This window comes from Macaca thibetana, chromosome 4 (assembly GCF_024542745.1).
Source record: "Macaca thibetana thibetana isolate TM-01 chromosome 4, ASM2454274v1, whole genome shotgun sequence".
NCBI classification, from domain to species: domain Eukaryota; kingdom Metazoa; phylum Chordata; class Mammalia; order Primates; family Cercopithecidae; genus Macaca; species Macaca thibetana.
The window spans coordinates 30,463,381-30,477,854 of record NC_065581.1 but is presented as its reverse complement, the minus strand read 5'-3'; the positions used below and the strand labels follow the sequence as shown (position 1 = coordinate 30,477,854).

Below are 14,474 nucleotides of genomic sequence, written 5' to 3'. Positions count from 1 at the left end.
TTGAATAGGGTGTCCTTTACCCAGTTTATGTTTTTGTTTGCTTTGTCGGAAATCAGTTGACCATTAGGTACTTGGCTTTATTTCTGGGTTCTCTATTCTGTTCCATTGGTCTATATGCCTATTTTTATACCAGTGCCATGCTGTTTTGGTGACTGTGGCCTTATAGTATATTTTGAAGTCGGGTAATGTAACGCCTCCAGATTTGTTCTTTTTGGTTAGTCTTACTTTGGCTATGCAGGGTCTTTTTTTGTTCCACATTAATTTTAGGATTATTTTTTCTAGTTCTTTGAAGAAAGATGGTGGTATTTTTGATGGGAGTTGCATTGAATTTGTAGATTGCTTTGGGCAGTATTGTCATTTTCACAATATATGTATCTATACATATATTTTGGTTATACAATAATTTATTCCTCGAGAGCCTCCTCTCCCTGCCCTTGCAGTCTCTAGGTCACTTTTTCCGCTAGTAGATTTTGCGTGCAAGCCCCAGAAAGATGGCTGCGGGCAGGGGCACTGCGTACTGTTCAATGAGACCCATAAAGTGGCTGTGACTACCTTCCTCATACTGTAAGAACACAGCTGGCAGATCCAGCTCCTCATACAGTGCCTTCACCCGGGCCACCTTCTCGGCCTCCTTCTGCCAGAATTTTCCTTCAGGATCTCGTACTGTTCTGGAGTGGCCCATTGAAGACACTGAACCACTAGCCAGCAGAATTTGTTGTCCTGGATGTCAGTGCCAAATTTGTGGGTCACACTGGGGTCCCCAAAGAGGTCAAGGTAATCATCCTGAATCTGAAAGAACTCTCCCATCTCCAGCATGATCTTCTTGGTATTGGCACGCTCCTTCTCATCATCAATTCTCACCATGTACATGACTGTAGCTACAGGAAGGTAGAAGGAGTAGAAAGCTATTTTGTACTTTTCAATAGATTTGTACTTCCTTTCGGTGAACCTGCCAAGATCCACATTGCCCTGTGGGGCTGTGATGAGGTCCAGGGTCTGCCCAATCTCAGTCTGATAGGAACTCTGCAGGAAGAGCTCAATCAGGTTCAGGTAATAGAGCTGCTCCCGGCAATAGAGCTTCAGCAGGCGGTAGATACATGCTCCCATAAGGGTAGCATCATTGATGGCATCCTACCCCATGTCCGGCTTCTGATACCAGCAGTTCTGTCCCCGGCAGGTAAGGGATGAATCCATGATGTCATCTGCCACCAGGAAGAAAGCTTGCAGCAGTTCCACATGCTAGCCCACAGTCAGGGCCCACTGGAGACTCTCAGTATCCTGTTTCCTTGGCTCCACCAGCTCCCGGAAGGCTAGCACAGTCAAACCCCTGTGACACTTGCCTCCAATGGCATCATACTCCAGGATCTCCTCAAGCTGGGCAATAGCATCTCCTGTCTCTGGGTGTCCCATCTCATCCTCAGTCAGCACCCTAATGATCTGGGAGAAGTGCTGAACAAAATCCTGCTTTTCTTGGGCATAAACATCTGATTTCTAGTCTCCATTCATTCTGAGGGAGGAGCAAAGGGATCTGTTCCTGGATGCGGGTTCCTGCTCAGTCCCATTTTCACAATATAGATTCTACCCATCCGTGAGTGTGCGATGTGTTTCCATTTGCCTGTGTCATGTGTGATTACTTTCAGCAGTGTTTTGTAGTTTTCCTTGTGGACGTCTTCCACCTCCTTGGTTAGGTATATTTCTAAGTATTTCATTATTTGTTTTGCAGCTATTTTAAAAGGGGTTGAGCTCTTAATTTGCTTCTCAGCTTGGTCGCGGTTGGTGTAGAGCAGAGCTACTGATCTGTGTGTATTAATTTTGTTTCCTAAAACTGAGCTGAATTCATTCACCCGTTGAGGAACTTTTTGGATGAGTCCTTAAAATTTTCTAGGTGTATAATCATGCCATCAGCAAACAATAACAGTTTGACTTCCTCATTACTAATTTAGATGCCCTTTATTTCTTTCTCATGTCTGATTGCTCTGGTTAGGACTTCCAGCACTATGTTGAATAGAAGTGGTGAAAGTGGGAATCCTTGACTTGTCCCAGTTCTCAGTGGTAATGGTTTCAACTTCTCTCCATTCAGTATAATGTTGGCTGTGGGTTTGTAATAGCTGTCTTTTATTTCCTTAAGGTATGTCCCTTCTATGCTGATTTTGCTAAGGGTTTTAATCATAAAGGGGTGCTGGTATTTGTGAAATGGTTTTTCTGTATCTATTGAGATGATCATGTGGGTTTTGTTTTTAATGCAGTTTATGTGGTATATTACATTTATTGACTTGCGTATGTTAAACCATCCCTGCATCTCTGGTAGGAAACCCATTTGATCATAGTGGATTATCATTTTGATATGCTGTTGGATTCTGTTAGCTAGTATTTTTTGAGGATTTTTGCATCTATGTTCATTAGGGATATTGGTCTGTAGTTTTGTTTTTTTATGTGTTTTCTTGGTTTTGGTATTAGGGTGATACTGGCTTCATAGAATAATTCAGAGAGGATTCCCCTCTTCTCTATCTTTTGGAATAGTGTCAGTGGGATTGGTACCATTTCTTTTAATATCTGATAGAATTCAGCTGTGAATCTGTTTGGTCCTGGAGTATTTTTTTGTGGGTAACTTTTTAAATTATCATTTTAATCTCATTGCTTGTTATTGGTGTGTTCAAGGTTTCCATTTCTTCCTGGTTTAATCTAGGAGGGCTGCATATTTCCAGGAATTTATCCATGTTCTCGAGGTTTTCTAGTTTATGTGCATAAAGGTGTTCATAGTAGCCTTGAATGATCTTTTGTATTTCTGTGGTATTGGTTGTAATATCTTCCGTTTTGTTTCTAATTGAGCTCATTTGGATGTTCTCTGTTCTTTTCTTGGTTAATCTTGCTAACTGTCTATCAATTAGATTTATCTTTTCAAACAACCAGCTTATTGCTTCATTTATCTTTTGTAATTTTTTGTTTCAATTTTATTTAGTTTTGCTCTGATCTTGCTAATTTTTTTCTCTTACTGGGTTTGGGGTGGTTTTGTTTTTCTAGTTCCTGGAGGTGTGACCCTAGATTGTCTATTTGTGCTCTTTCAGATGTTTTGATGTAGACATTTAATGCTATGAACTTTCCTCTTAGCACCATCTTTTCTGTATCCCAGAGATTTTGATAGTTTGTGTCACTATTATCGTTCAGTTCGAGGAATATTTTCTTTTTTCTTTTTTTTCTCTTGAAACGAGTCTCGCTCTGTCACACAGGCTAGAGTACAGTGGCGGGATCTCCACTCACTGCAACCTCTGCCTCCTGGGTTCAAGCAAAGCAATTCTCCTGTCTCAGCCTCCTGAGTAGCTGGTACTACAGGTACCTGCCATGAGGCCCAGGTAATTTTTGTATTTTTAGTAGAGACAGTGTTTCACCATATCAGTCTAGCTGGTCTCAAACTCCTGACCTCAGGTGATCCACCTGCCTTGGCCTCCCAAAGTGCTCGGATTACAGGCGTGAGCCACTGCACCAGCCAGTTCAAGAAATTTTTCTATTTCCATTTTGATTGTATTGTTGACCCAATTATCATTCAGGAGCAGCGTTATTTAGTTTCCTGTATGTACATGGTTTTGAGGACTCCTTTTGGAGTGGAATTCCAATTTTATTCCACTGTGGTCTGAGAGAGTACCTGACAAAATTTCAGTGTTCTCAAATTTGTTGAGACTTGTTTTGTGGCCTATCGTATGATCTGTCTCGGAGAGTGTTCCATGTGCTAATGAATAGAATGTATATTCTGCAGTTGTTGGGTGGAATGTTCTATAAATATCTGTTAAATCCGTTTGTTCAAGGACATAGTTTAAGTCCATTATTTCTTTGTAGACTTTCTATCTTGATGATCTGTCTAGTGCTGTCAGTAGAGTATTAATGTCCCCCACTATTGTTCTGTTGCCATCTATTTTGTTTCTTAAGTCTAGTAGTAATTGTTTTATAAATTTGGGAGCTCCAGTATTAGGTGCATATATATTTAGGATTGTGATGTTTTCCTGTCGGACTAGTCCTTTTGTCATAATATGATGCCCCAATTTGTTTTTCTTAACTGTTGTTGCTTTAAAGTCTGTTTTGTCTGACATAAGAATAGCTACTCCTGTTTGCTTTTGGTGTCCATTTGCATGGAACATCTTTTCCCATCACTTTATCTTAAGTTTACATGTGTCCTTATGTGTTAGGTGAGTCTCTTGAAGACAGCAGATGGTTAATTCGTGAATTCTTATCCATATTGCAATTCTGTATCTTTTCATTGGAGCATTTAGACCATTTACATTCAGTGTTAGTATTGAGATGTGAGGTACTATTCTACTCATTGTGCTAGTTGTTGCCTAAATACCTTTTTTTTTTTAATAGTATGATTGTTTTTTTTTTTTTTTTTTTTTTTTTTTTGTTTTTTTTTTTGAGACGGAGTCTCGCTCTGTCGCCCAGGCTGGAGTGCAGTGGCGCGATCTCGGCTCACTGCAAGCTCCGCCTCCCGGGTTCACGCCATTCTCCTGCCTCAGCCTCCCCAGTAGCTGGGACTACAGGCGCCCACAACCACGCCCGGCTAATTTTTTGTATTTTTTAGTAGAGACGGGGTTTCACCGTGGTCTCGATCTCCTGACCTTGTGATCCGCCCGCCTCGGCCTCCCAAAGTGCTGGGATTACAGGCGTGAGCCACCGCGCCCGGCTCAAGTATGATTGTTTTATAGGCCCTGTGAAATTTATGCTTTAAAGAGGTCAAATTTTGGTGTATTTCAAGGTTTTGTTTCAAGATTTAGGGCATCTTTTAGCGGTTCTTGTAGTGCTGGCTTGACAGTGGCAAGTTCTCTCAGCATTTGTTTATCTGAAAAATACTTTATCTTTCCTTCATTTATAAAACTTACTTTTACTGGATACAAATTTGTTGGCTGATAATTATTTTGTTTAAGGTGTCTAAAGATTGGACCCCAATCCATTCTAGCTTGTAGGGTTTCTGCTGATAAATCTGCTGTTAATCTGATAGGTTTTCCTTTACAGGTTACTTGATGCTTTTGCCTCACAACTCTTAAGATTCTTTCCTTCATCTTGACCCTAGATAACCTAATGACTATGTGCAGAGGTGAGGATCTTTTTGAGTTGAATTTTCCAGGTGTTCTTTGAGCTTCTTGTATTTGAATGTCCAGATCCTTAGCAAGGCCAGGGAAGTTTTCCTCAATTATTCCCTCAAACAAAATTTTCAAACTTTCAGATTTCTCTTCTTTCTCAGGAACACCAATTATTCTTAAGTTTGGTCATTTGACATCATCCCAAACTTCTTGGAGGCTTTGTTCCTTTGATTCTTTTTTTTTGTTTTGTTTTTATCAGAGTAATTTGAAAGCCTTGTCTTGGAGCTCTGAAGTTCTTTCTTCTAGTTGTTTGATTCTATTGGTGAAACTTGCCAGTGTATTTTGCATTTCTCTAAGCCTGTCCTTCATTTACAGAAGTTGTGTTTGTGTTTTATTTATGATATCTTTTTCTCTGAAGATTTTTCATCTATATTCTATATTATTAAAACATTTTTTTGGTAGTTTTCACTTTTCTGTGGTGCCTCCTTAAGTAGCTTAATAATTGACCTTTTGAATTCTTATTCTGGCAATTCAGAGATATCCTCTTGGTTTGGGTCCATTGCTGGTGAACTGGTGTGATCTTTTTGGGGTGTTAAAGAACTCTGCTTTGTCATATTACCAGAATTGTTTTTCTGGTTCCTTCTCATTTGGGTAGACTATGTCAGAGGAAAGATCTGGGACTCGAAGGCTCCTGTTCAGATTCTTTTGTCCCATGGGGTGATCCCTTGATGAGGTGCTTTCCCTCTTTCCCTTGGGATGGGGCTTCCTGAGAGTTGGACTGCAATTATCATTATTGTTCTTCTGAGTCTAACCACCCAGCGAAGCTACTGGTCTCCAGGCTGATAATGGGGAGTGTCTTCAGAGTCCTGTGATGTGATCCATCTACAGGTCTCTTAGCCATGGATACCAGCACTTGCTCTGGTGGAGGTAGCAGGGGAGTGAAGTGGAATCTCTGAGAATCCTTGGTTTCAGTTTTGTTTAGTATGCTGATTTTCTCAAATGCTGGTCATGCTCAGACTCTCCTTGGATGGGGCTTGCTGTGGTCATTGTGTGGGATGGAAGGTTGGTTCTCAGGCCAATGGAGTTATATTCCAATTGGGATTATGGCTGCCTCTGCTGCTTCATACAGGTCACCAGGGAAGTACGTGAAAGTCTGGAGTGAAAGGTCTCACTGTCACTGCAGTGACAGCTCCCATCTTGCCCCAGGCTATAAGCCTCCCTACTGAGAAAGCAAGCAGATCTTACAGGTCTCACCCCTCCCTGCCTGCCATGGCTTCTGTGCTCATATCTGCCCTTATCGTTCACCCCGTCCACACTTGATATTGCCCAAGAAAATTCACGCTTGGTCAGAACTGTTACAAAGTTTCACTGGAAGCCTCCTTCTCCCTGTGGCCCTTCTCCAATCCCACTTTCTGCCCTCCCAAGGGACCACTGTGAGATATAGTCAGAAATGGCTTCCCCGGGCTTCCTTGGGCCCAGAAGTGCCTACAGGGCTCTTCCCACTGCTTCTTCTACCTTTATATTTCACCGGGCTCTCTAAATTTGTTTCAGCTCTAGGTAAGGTTAAATACTTCTCCCCTGATCCAGATTTTCAGGTTCCCCAGTGAGAATGTGTGTTTGGAGGCAGACTTTCCCTCTCTCACACTTTGGGAACTCAGTTTTTCAGCTGTCTCACAGAGTTTGCAGCAGCAAGTCACTTATTTCAAAGAGTCTGAGAATTCTGTTGGTTTTCCTGATATGATCCTGTGGTGGTTCTTGAACCAAAAGTTCACGATGTGAGTCTCTACATGCTGTTCTGTCCACCCCAGGGAAGAGCTGCAGTCAGTCCTGCCTCTTATCTTCCATTTTTCTCCAGATCTGTTTGTTTACTTTTTACTATTAGTGAAAATCTAGGGGAGCAAACATCATTGAAGTAATATGGTAAGCAGAAGAATGGGCTCCCAAAATGTCCATATCCTAAGCCTTGGAGCCTATGAGAATGTTCCCTAATATGGCAAACAGGACTTTTCCACTCACTCTGCAGGGCCAGACCTATAAGTCCTTCTGGTCTCAATTGCAAAGTCAGTGAAAATATCTTGGAATATCTAAAAGCTAAACATCAGAATAGGGCTAATTCAAATCAAAATTGTGTGCTGTTCTAAATATATATCTTTACCTTCCTTTTTTAAAAAAGTATCTTTTCATTTCAGATGATATGAAGACTAATTTACACTCTTAATGTGCTTTATGGTCAATGACTAGAAAGTTGAAACTGAAATAAGTCAGTTTAAAATGTTCATTACTCGATTCCGTTCAAATTTGAATCACCTACTAGTTTATGTAACCAAGTTATTCATGAGGTAAGTTGCAGCTTAAAAAAAAAACCAATCACAAAGATAATCATTTCAAGAGTACACAAAATCACAATGCCCACTTCATATTCAGAATTTATACCTCTAAGTATATGACTTTAATTATTATTATTGTTATTATTATCATTATTATTATTTGAGACAGGGTGTCACTCTATCACCCAGGCTGGAGTACAGCGGCTGTGGCATGGTCATGGCTCACTGCAGCCTGAGCTCTTGGGTTTAGGTGGTCCTCCCACCTCAGCCTCCTGAGTAGCTGGAACTCAGGGCATGTGCCACCAATGTCTGGCTAATTTTCTTGTATTTTGGTAGACAAAGGTTCTGTCAGGTACTCAGAACTCCTGGTCTGGAACTTCTGGGCTCAAGGGATCTGCCTACTTTGGCCTCTCAAAGTGCTGGGATTACAGGCATAAGCCACTGCACCCGGCCATCTTTAAGTGTTAACTGCTGCTTATGATGCAATTTGAAAGCAAACACTTTTTGTACTTTTAAATCAAATTGTGTTGGGAAATAAAAGGCAAAAATATTGGCAAAATTTGTTTTTGTTAACAGAAGACGATGCAATAAGGAATCCAAATGAAACATAAGACCAGTGTTTACAATTTCTAATAAAAAGTATAACTTTCAACTGTGGCCTCATAGCTAGCTAACAGCTTTTAAACACATGTACAGCCTGCCAACAGTTCTCTAAAACATGTATATGCTACATTAAAAGATCCCTGCTAAACATCAACGGTATTTAAATGGGTCTTACTGAAGTAGGACTTTCATGATACTTTAAAAAGCCAGTCGTTCAAAAAGTGAGTATGACAGGGCTACAGTAATAACATTACTATTAATAAAAGTTACAGAAGAGATTATTCCTGTACTTTTCCTCATAAACACCATCAAATTGTGTTGCAGTTACAAAAAGTACAACCATGTTACTTTTTTTTTTTTGAGATGGGGAGTCTGGCTCTGTCACCCAGGCTGGAGTGCAGTGGCCAGATCTCAGCTCACTGCAAGCTCTGCCTCCCGCGTTACTTTTTCTCTTACCAAATTTCATTGTCTCCCATGTCTGTAAAGTTTTTATTCAGCAGAAGATAATTCTTACACTCTTTTCTGTAAGTATTCAAAGTATTTAAATGTGTAACTTCATACTATATTACCATGTTTTGCCCTTCTTGTTTCCACAAAACATATATATATATATATTTTTCAAAAACAAATCCAGATGTCCACATATTTAAAAACCCTGTATGAGTTTTAAATATAAAAAGTGAGAAGTGAGAAGTGAGAAGAAAAAATATTTAAAAAGCCTACAAAAAGGTTACAGAGCTAAAAAAGATTTTCCTATGGCTTCAAGTGATCTCCTGCTAGTTCAGAGTCCAAAAACACTCTAATGAAGTTCATTTACACATATTTTGTTTGCTTTTCATGGAATACTACATTTATTGAGGTGAAATCACCTTTTTTTTTTTTTTTTTTTTTTTTTTTTTTTTTTTTTTTTTTTGAGACGGAGTCTCGCTCTGTCGCCCAGCCCAGGCTGGAGTGCAGTGGCGCGATCTCGGCTCACTGCAAGCTCCGCCTCCCGGGTTCACGCCATTCTCCTGCCTCAGCCTCCCGAGTAGCTGGGACTACAGGCGCCCACAACCGGGCCCGGCTAATTTTTTGTAATTTTTAGTAGAGACGGAGTTTCACCGTGGTCTCGATCTCCTGACCTTGTGATCCGCCCGCCTCGGCCTCCCAAAGTGCTGGGATTACAGGCGTGAGCCACCGCGCCCGGCCTGAAATCACCTTTTTTAAAGTTCTTTAAGTCAACAAGTGTACACAAGTATTTTTCAATACAGTTATTAAAAATAGGAGACCAAGTTGAATGTGCCAAATGGATTCCATTCAGTTGGGTTTCTAGAGTCATCAGGAAGAATATTAGAGAAAGGATTTCCGTGATTGGTTTCTATAGCTTGATAGACCAAAAAACAAACAAACAAAATCTGCCACAATAACAAACAGCAAAACTTTTGTCCATACGGAAAAGGCTCATTCTTTTTTTTTTTTTTTTTTTTTTTTTTTGTCTTTTCTGAGTTGATATCTGCCAAGGGAACACTCTTACGAACACATTTAGATGAAAAAGATTCTGCCACTGTGAACTCACTGAGTTCTAATGGCCTGCCTGTAGCCCCTTTGACTGGTCTGCACTAATTCCTTTTGGTGTAGGTGCTTCATAGGTCAACATTTCCTTAAGAATATCATCAATATCCCTTTCCACTCTTCTTTCCTCTGCTTTTTTTTTTTTTTTTTTTTTTTTTTTGTCAATAGTTTCTTTGGAGTTCTAGGTATGTCTGAGAATTTGGTGAGTTGAGGAATAGGAGCTGCATGCTTGAAATTTCCAGTTACCCTACTGACAACGAAGGTTTTGTGTCCTGAAGTCATTAGAGTTGCAGCTCTCTGAAATTACTGCACCATCTATGGAAAAATATTCTGGTTTCCACCCTCTTCCTTGGCCTTCTCCTCCAGTCTCTGGTAGACTCTCTACTCCAGTCCTGCAGAGCTCCACCTTCTGACGCTCCACTTGTGCGTTCAGCCTCAGTTATTCTGGCGTGAGAATAGCTCTATCTCAAGTCTTCTTTGCTTCAGTGTTACTGGAGTCTTTGCTCTGCCTTTTAGTGGTTCTTTCTTCTCAAGCTTGATCTCTGCTTCAGTCCTTTTCATTGTCACGGTATCTATTAGAACCTTTATTTCCATTCTGCTTTGCATTTTCTGCTGAAGATTAAATTGTTAATCCGCCGAGGTGGGCGGATCCCTTGAGCTCAGGAATTGGAGACCAGCCTGGACAACACGGGGAAAACCCGTCCCTACCAAAAAATAAAAAAAAAAAAAAAAAAAAAAAAAAAAAAAAAAAAAAAAAGAAAGAAAGAAAAAAGAAAAGAAAAGAAAAGAAAAAAAGCCTGGCGAGGAGGCGCATGCCTGTGTTTCTAGCCACTCGGGAGGCTGAGGCACGAGAATCTCTTGAACCTCGGAGGCGGCTCGGAGGCGGAGGCTGCAGTGAGCCGAGATCGCACCACTGCACGCCAGCCTGGGCGACAGATCGTCCTCGTTTCTTTGGTTTTAAGTGTTTTTTTTTTCTCATATCGCTTCCTGGTTGTTCTCCAGTAGAACTAGGTTTCTCTCCATACCTCGCAAGCGGGTCCACAAGATCTTCATTAGTGAGTGTCTTTACCTCGAGATCAGCTTTATTTTTTGGTCTGGGTTGATCCGTTTCCTTAGTGGCTTTCCTGCTGCGGGAGGCCCGGCTCCGGAGCCAGGACCAGGGTGAGCTCCAGTTCCTTGTAGCTGGGGGAGGCGGGGCCCTCGCTGTCCGCGCCCCGGCCGGTGGCTCCAGCGCCGAGTGCTGCGGGCGCAGCTGTGCGAACTAGTCTCTGCGCTGCTTCGGGCCGGGAGCCTCACTTTAATGGCGACCAACTCACTCTTCAACTTGTCTTTCGTCAGGACCCAGAGGTCTTCTAGGAATGCCTGCAACTCCAGGAGCTGCGAGTCCCCCTCCCCGCAGTCTTTACACCCGCCGGTCCCGCCCGAGCTCGCCCGGGCCTCGCGGCTCCCGCCCCAGAGGAGCGCCACCGAACAGGGCAAAAACTCTCAAAGCCACGCCAGAAAAGCCCCGGGGCTGAACCACGGACACCGGTGGCCAAGCCGGAAGCCCGCACCAACCCCAGGCCACACACTACAGGCCACTTATTTTATTCTTTTTTAAATGTGGGTTTCTGGTCTGTGCAGTTTATCTCGGTGTGACTCAGGAACGACACTGGAAGTCCACTGATCTGGCCAGGACAGAACCATGTATGTGTTTAGGAAAAGTGGCCTTGTCTTCTCCAACCCTTGGGGCTCACGGGACGCCCTTAGAACAGACTGGCTACAGCAATTCCCATTAAGGCAGAAGATTGACATGAGATCAATGTTTTAGGATTACGTTCTCACGAAAGGCAGAAAACTGGGAAGTCCATACTTTTCCATGTTAACCAATTGGTTCCATAAACATCATTCCATTCCATAAACACCATTCCATTCCACGTCTTTTTTAAATTAATAATTCCTTTGTGCTGCGCAGGGAGAGATGCACATTACTCTGGAGCTCAGTTTTGTGAAGCATGGGGTGGCTAAGAAAGGGAAGTAATGGCCCCAGAATCCCACAGTCACCCAGAGTTACCCAGTGACCTTCAGCCCAAGAATCTGATGGCCACTACTGCACTCCAAGGGAAAGGAGGCCATTCAGAGAGAAGAGAATTACTAGAATAAGAGTGTAGACAGTGTCCCAAACATAGTCCTGAGATTCATAGAGAAGCACAGGAGGAAGCAAGTGTCCAAGTATCCAGAGTCCTGTGAGGTAGGGATTTCAGTCCTCAAAGCTACCCTCTCCCATCTGCCAGGTCTTCTGTGGACGAGCGTGGCTGTGGTTCCCTTCCCGTTCCCTTTAGGCAGTGTGCTCTAGGTTTCCACGTGAGGACCAGTACTCCTTGCCTCTCCTCTCCCTCTCCAGTTTGCCGCAAAGGGCAAGTGACCCCACACCTGCCTTTGCCCCACCCCTTGCCTCTCCTGGGGACATTCTTCCTGCTCAGTGGTGGGCCTTGTGAGGACTTGCAGGACAGCCTGAGTGGGAGCTACTGCAAGGGCTCAAGGAGTTCCTGGAACCCCTCTGCACTCACTCACCTCCCCACCAAGCGCCCCTGCATTCTTCCTGCACCGAGCTCCAGGTGTTAACAGCTCCTGGGCAGGGTAGCGGGTTCCAGGCAGCCCAGGCTGAATGGAGCTTGGGAGCTGAGGTCCTCTGCTGGGGATTCGCTGTTCCAAGAGGACAGGGTTCTGAGTTTATGGGGGAAGGGCTGGATAGGAACTAGGAGATCAGTTATAGGCCTGTTGCCATCAATCCTGGGACCACTTAATTGATCTGTGTTCAGTACAGGATATCAAAAATGGACTTGACCTTTTCTCCTGTTAATTTTTTCAGACACCCTCTCACCCAGCCTTCCTTCCCTGGGCATAGAGGAGACCTGCCTCATGTGAAGTACCTTTGCAGAATTAAAAAGTATCTTGGGCTCAGCTCTCCCCAGGGGCCTTCAGAACTCACCAAGAATAAAGCTGCAGACTTCTGGCGGTCACGCAGGAACTAAAACCCATCACATCTACAAGTCAATTGTGAATCAATCTTTCCTCCTCTTGCCGCAGTGTTCCTCACTTAGTCTTGGCTGGAAGCTTCGGTCCCCTCCTGGGCCCCAACCCTGAGGTCCCCAGGTTCCCCGTTTTTCACGTCTAATCTCAATGGACCCCCTCCTCCACCCACACTTTTTGACCACCCAGCCCACAGAAGGCCCCGGGCTTCCAAATGGGCCAGGTCCTCCTTAGAGAGGCAGGGAGGTGGAGAGGGAGCATGGACACCCAACGCCTGCTGGGCAAACCCGAATCTGGAGCCGGTGAAGCTGTCGAAGGACCAGTGGTGGCCTGGCAGGTCTTCTCCTGTCCTCTGCTCTTGGCCCCAGACCCGCGCTCACAGCCACATCCTGAAGTCACCAGTGCTGCACCCTCTCGGCCACGCAGGGCAAGAGAGGACTGGATGGAAGCTGCGGTATTTGGGCGCTGTCAAGGTCAGCACTGTGAAAAGCCGGGAGACCTGATGTGGACACAGGGAGGTCTGGACCAGAGGCGCGGCTGGCGAGAGGCCTTGCCTCTGCCCCTCTTCCTTCAGAGCCTCCTCCTCCCAGGGAACCTCTGCGCGCCTCATCAAAGCAGAGAGTGGTTTCCAAACAGACCACCCCCCAGCATGCAATTGGGTTATCCCGCCCCAAGCTGGAGGGTGGGTGCCCATGGGGTCGCCAGGCACCAAGGGCCCCACCCGCGCGGACCCGGTCTCTCCTCCAGGCTCAGCTGGGCCTCGAGGGCGGCGAGCAGCTCGGCTCTGAGGAAGGTCCCGGCCGGCTGGCGCTGCCCAACTTGGACAGCCTTCCTGGCCCACCCGGGAGCTGAGTTTCAAGGCTTCCCGGAGAGGCCAGCCCGGATTCGGAGCGAAGGGTTTCTCAGGCGACGAGCCTCGAAGAGAAGCAGCCCTGGTTCCCTGAGCCCGGGGCCACCGCTGGGAGGGAGCGCGCTTGGATCTTGCAGCCGCTAAAGCCTGGCGCACTCCTCCTCGACCACAAGCAGCGGAAAAAAAGTGGCAGCGACACACTTTTGGCAGCGACACACTCTTTAACAGCGACACACTCTTTAAGTTGAGGTTTTTCAGTCATGCCTGAGGTTTGCTTTTTCAGCGGTTCGCTGTTTCAACTTATTTTGTCAGCTTAATGTACTTATTATTTCAGTTTAGTATTTCCGCTTAGTTTTTCGGCTTAGTGTACTTAGAGAAGAGGTTTCTTCCTCTTCTGGGGGAATCAGTGTTTGGAGACGACTTCTGTGGTTAGAGCCTACTTGGTCGTGAAGAGAAGACTTTGGTGGTGATCCTCAACCGCATCGGATATCGCAACCCTGTTCCCCGTCAGTCTCAGCTCATCAGCAAAGGGCTCGGTGGCTCTCTCCAGAGGAGACTGGACGAGGTTGTCAAAGCGGCTGGATCAGAAGTGTTGCCATGTCGGATGGAGCGGTGTCCACGATGAACCTGAGCATGGTACCAGCATCTGGGGGTGTGGAATTGGGAGGGAAAGCTGGGGCCCCACAGTGTGAGGAAGGAGGCACATGGTCAAACCAGACTGGGCAGAGCCCTCAGTGTTTAGGAATCTCTAAATACTAAATACTACATCTCTAAATACTAAATACTGAGCTGGGATGGAATCCCTGTGCTGGAGGCTAGTGGTTCAAACTCTTTTTCTGCATGAGGTTCCCTCAGGTTAGGCTGCGGTTTCTCGTCTGCAGGCACAGGTGACTGACTGCCTTCAGCATGGGCCCATGTGTCCATCTCTCCTCCTGACCCCGTCTCATTACAGGAGAGGGAACCGGGTGCTAGAGGGTGGGGAATCCAGGAAGTCAGAGGGGTCGCGCCTGGATGAAGCATTTTGAAAACACAAGTCCCAGGGCTGACTGTTGATTTTACTACATG

The 14,474-nt window shown here is 44.7% G+C and overlaps 1 protein-coding gene and 1 pseudogene across 1 annotated transcript in view; both read right to left on the bottom strand.

The window, feature by feature from the left end:
• LOC126953098 (popy class I histocompatibility antigen, alpha chain E) overlaps positions 1–14,474 on the bottom strand; it is a 221,050-nt gene that overhangs the window by 47,541 nt on the left and 159,035 nt on the right. The window lies entirely within an intron of this gene.
• Positions 449–1,521, bottom strand: LOC126953159 (farnesyl pyrophosphate synthase-like; annotated as a pseudogene).